General features: G+C 52.4%; 1 non-coding gene across 1 annotated transcript in view; it reads left to right on the forward strand.

Annotated features, from left to right (window-relative positions):
• Nucleotides 1-3546: 3546 nt before the first annotated feature.
• LOC124576623 overlaps nucleotides 3547-5000 on the forward strand; it is a 1910-nt gene continuing 456 nt past the window's right edge. The window contains exon 1 of the ribosomal RNA XR_006972555.1: nucleotides 3547-5000. This exon is cut by the window's right edge and continues 456 nt beyond it. This is a non-coding gene — a ribosomal RNA (small subunit ribosomal RNA).

Below are 5000 nucleotides of genomic sequence, written 5' to 3' on the forward strand. Positions count from 1 at the left end.
CTAACCTATGTCGTACCTTAACCTAACCTATGTCGTACCTTAACCTAACCTATGTCGTACCTTAACCTAACCTATGTCGTACCTTAACCTAACCTATGTCGTACCTTAACCTAACCTATGTCGTACCTTAACCTAACCTATGTCGTACCTTAACCTAACCTATGTCGTACCTTAACCTAACCTATGTCGTACCTTAACCTAACCTATGTCGTACCTTAACCTAACCTATGTCGTACCTTAACCTAACCTATGTCGTACCTTAACCTAACCTATGTCGTACCTTAACCTAACCTATGTCGTACCTTAACCTAACCTATGTCGTACCTTAACCTAACCTATGTCGTACCTTAACCTAACCTATGTCGTACCTTAACCTAACCTATGTCGTACCTTAACCTAACCTATGTCGTACCTTAACCTAACCTATGTCGTACCTTAACCTAACCTATGTCGTACCTTAACCTAACCTATGTCGTACCTTAACCTAACCTATGTCGTACCTTAACCTAACCTATGTCGTACCTTAACATAACCTATGTCGTACCTTAACCTAACCTATGTCGTACCTTAACCTAACCTATGTCGTACCTTAACCTAACCTATGTCGTACCTTAACCTAACCTATGTCGTACCTTAACCTAACCTATGTCGTACCTTAACCTAACCTGTATTGCGCCTTAACCTAACCTGTATTGCGCCTTAACCTAACCTGTATTGCGCCTTAACGTAACCTGTATTGCGCCTTAACGTAACCTGTATTGCGCCTTAACGTAACCTGTATTGCGCCTTAACGTAACCTGTATTGCGCCTTAACGTAACCTGTATTGCGCCTTAACGTAACCTGTATTGCGCCTTAACGTAACCTGTATTGCGCCTTAACGTAACCTGTATTGCGCCTTAACGTAACCTGTATTGCGCCTTAACGTAACCTGTATTGCGCCTTAACGTAACCTGTATTGCGCCTTAACGTAACCTGTATTGCGCCTTAACGTAACCTGTATTGCGCCTTAACGTAACCTGTATTGCGCCTTAACGTAACCTGTATTGCGCCTTAACGTAACCTGTATTGCGCCTTAACGTAACCTGTATTGCGCCTTAACGTAACCTGTATTGCGCCTTAACGTAACCTGTATTGCGCCTTAACGTAACCTGTATTGCGCCTTAACGTAACCTGCATTGCGCCTTAACGTAACCTGCATTGCGCCTTAACGTAACCTGTATTGCGCCTTAACGTAACCTGTATTGCGCCTTAACGTAACCTGTATTGCGCCTTAACGTAACCTGTATTGCGCCTTAACGTAACCTGTATTGCGCCTTAACGTAACCTGTATTGCGCCTTAACGTAACCTGTATTGCGCCTTAACGTAACCGATATTGCGCCTTAACGTAACCTATATTGCGCCGTAACGTAACCTATATTGCGCCGTAACGTAACCCACATTGCCCCTTAACGTAACCCACATTGCCCCTTAACGTAACCCACATTGCCCCTTAACGTAACCCAACACACGTTGGGCCTTAACCCAACACACGTTGGGCCTTAACCCAACACACGTTGGGCCTTAACCCAACACACGTTGGGCCTTAACCCAACACACGTTGGGCCTTAACCCAACACACGTTGGGCCTTAACCCAACACACGTTGGGCCTTAACCCAACACACGTTGGGCCTTAACCCAACACACGTTGGGCCTTAACCCAACACACGTTGGGCCTTAACCCAACACACGTTGGGCCTTAACCCAACACACGTTGGGCCTTAACCCAACACACGTTGGGCCTTAACCCAACACACGTTGGGCCTTAACCCAACACACGTTGGGCCTTAACCTGCTCTGTAATTGTCATACGACGCGTTAAATTAGTGTAGTGTTGCCTAACTGCAACCCCCGCAATATAGTTTGCTACTCGCACTGCCCGGTCCCCAGTGTATCGCTTCATGTTAAACACCTTGCAGCTATACACTGTAATGTGGATGGCAGCAGGACGTACATGCTCAATGCCCTTTGCAGTTGTTCATTGGCATTTGCAGTTGTTCATTGGCATTCGCATGTGCGAAGCACTTAGCCTACGCTGTGGTACGGCCTGTGTCAACTGTCCGCTGATGTTGTACGTCCAAATCACACACTGTACTGCACATTGGTCCTCATGTACTGAATGATACATCGTGGTACATGTGACCGTACAACGACTGCGCCAACAACGGCGAACCATGCGGTCCAAATGTTGTGCACTCAGCTACGTGTCGTCTCCCTATAAGAGCTGGATTGCAGTGTGGTATGCCCTGGATGGCGATCAGCATGAGCCGTCTGTTGATGTAGTGGCGCGTGTTGTCAGACGTAGTCGTCTCTTCTCACACACCGTGATAGCATGGTGCACTGCGTTCCACATCTGCGACATGCGACAGAGGCCGGTTGACAGTCGTTCGCGCAATGGACATCGCATACGTACGGGGGCCACCTTCCACGTGTTCGCGAAGCGTGCACATGTTGTTGCGTGTATGTGGGCAGACATAGTGTGTCGTGACACCTGACACAGGCATGCAACAATCGTTGAATTTGCAAATGGCGATGGACGCCTACGTTTGCTGGTGACGTTATGCAAATGAACAACTGGTAAACCGTTGTGGTGCGGTTGTTCTCGCTAGAGGTGAATCAGTGATGGCGACGATCGGTTGAGCTACCAACCGGTTGTTCCAGCGATACCCACCATGCCCACGAACGTGAATGGCATCTGGGTGTGAAGCGATACGCGGCGGTGGCTGGGTGGGACCGTCCCCGGCCGGTGAGGGGGGGCCTCCCGGCGTGCTGGCCGCGCGGTGCGTGGGCGCACGCGCTACAGCCGGCTGGTGGGGGCGGCCAGTGGCAGGCGCGCCGGCCGACGGAGGCGGCAGGCGGCGCAGCTGCGCGCCGGCGCACCCTGCACGCGGCGCCGTGCGGCCAAAGTAGGTCCTCGCGGGCCCGGTGCGAAGCGCGGTGGACATCTGCAGTGTGCTGGTCCGATTGAGGACTGTGTGCGCTGAGGATGCGCCGCCGCCCGGCGCTCGGCGCCGCGACGCCGTCTGCTGCTCGGTCGCCTCTGCGGTTCTCGCAGGTGGTTTGTATCGCAGCTGTGCGGACGTGTTGGCGCGTGCGCTGTGCTGGGAGAGTTCGCTTCGGCACCCAAGTGGGGCTTTTGTCCTTCTGTGGCGCTGGCGTTGGAGCTGCCGGTCACCGTAGGTGGCGCGTGTTGTCTCCCGCCGGCAATGCCACGACAGCACGCTCCCGGGCCTCTGTCGGCAGCGGCAAGCTCAGTTGGGAGCACGGGTGGTCGCACCTAAAGCGTCTACTCGCCAAACTCCGGGCGATTGCGCCTCTCTCGAACCCGACCAAGTACTTAGGACGGCGCTGCGCGCCGCCGGGACCTGAGAGGGTTTCGAGGTGTATTGTGCAGGGGAGCTCAGCCTCCTCCTGTTTGCAGAATAATTGAGCGGACGCTTGCGTGTTCGCGCGGGCCCCCGGGACACACTCCCGGGCGGCCGGCTGCTCAGCTCTAGTTGACGCAGCTCCCTGGTTGATCCTGCCAGTAGTCATATGCTTGTCTCAAAGATTAAGCCATGCATGTCTCAGTACAAGCCGCATTAAGGTGAAACCGCGAATGGCTCATTAAATCAGTTATGGTTCCTTAGATCGTACCCACGTTACTTGGATAACTGTGGTAATTCTAGAGCTAATACATGCAAACAGAGTCCCGACCAGAGATGGAAGGGACGCTTTTATTAGATCAAAACCAATCGGTCGGCTCGTCCGGTCCGTTTGCCTTGGTGACTCTGAATAACTTTGGGCTGATCGCACGGTCCTCGTACCGGCGACGCATCTTTCAAATGTCTGCCTTATCAACTGTCGATGGTAGGTTCTGCGCCTACCATGGTTGTAACGGGTAACGGGGAATCAGGGTTCGATTCCGGAGAGGGAGCCTGAGAAACGGCTACCACATCCAAGGAAGGCAGCAGGCGCGCAAATTACCCACTCCCGGCACGGGGAGGTAGTGACGAAAAATAACGATACGGGACTCATCCGAGGCCCCGTAATCGGAATGAGTACACTTTAAATCCTTTAACGAGTATCTATTGGAGGGCAAGTCTGGTGCCAGCAGCCGCGGTAATTCCAGCTCCAATAGCGTATATTAAAGTTGTTGCGGTTAAAAAGCTCGTAGTTGGATTTGTGTCCCACGCTGTTGGTTCACCGCCCGTCGGTGTTTAACTGGCATGTATCGTGGGACGTCCTGCCGGTGGGGCGAGCCGAAGGCGTGCGACGCGCCTCGTGCGTGCTCGTGCGTCCCGAGGCGGACCCCGTTGCAATCCTACCAGGGTGCTCTTGAGTGAGTGTCTCGGTGGGCCGGCACGTTTACTTTGAACAAATTAGAGTGCTTAAAGCAGGCAAGCCCGCCTGAATACTGTGTGCATGGAATAATGGAATAGGACCTCGGTTCTATTTTGTTGGTTTTCGGAACCCGAGGTAATGATTAATAGGGACAGGCGGGGGCATTCGTATTGCGACGTTAGAGGTGAAATTCTTGGATCGTCGCAAGACGAACAGAAGCGAAAGCATTTGCCAAGTATGTTTTCATTAATCAAGAACGAAAGTTAGAGGTTCGAAGGCGATCAGATACCGCCCTAGTTCTAACCATAAACGATGCCAGCCAGCGATCCGCCGCAGTTCCTCCGATGACTCGGCGGGCAGCCTCCGGGAAACCAAAGCTTTTGGGTTCCGGGGGAAGTATGGTTGCAAAGCTGAAACTTAAAGGAATTGACGGAAGGGCACCACCAGGAGTGGAGCCTGCGGCTTAATTTGACTCAACACGGGAAACCTCACCAGGCCCGGACACCGGAAGGATTGACAGATTGATAGCTCTTTCTTGATTCGGTGGGTGGTGGTGCATGGCCGTTCTTAGTTGGTGGAGCGATTTGTCTGGTTAATTCCGATAACGAACGAGACTCTAGCCTGCTAACTAGTCGCGT

Source organism: Schistocerca americana, unplaced genomic scaffold (assembly GCF_021461395.2).
Source record: "Schistocerca americana isolate TAMUIC-IGC-003095 unplaced genomic scaffold, iqSchAmer2.1 HiC_scaffold_254, whole genome shotgun sequence".
Lineage (NCBI taxonomy): Eukaryota > Metazoa > Arthropoda > Insecta > Orthoptera > Acrididae > Schistocerca > Schistocerca americana.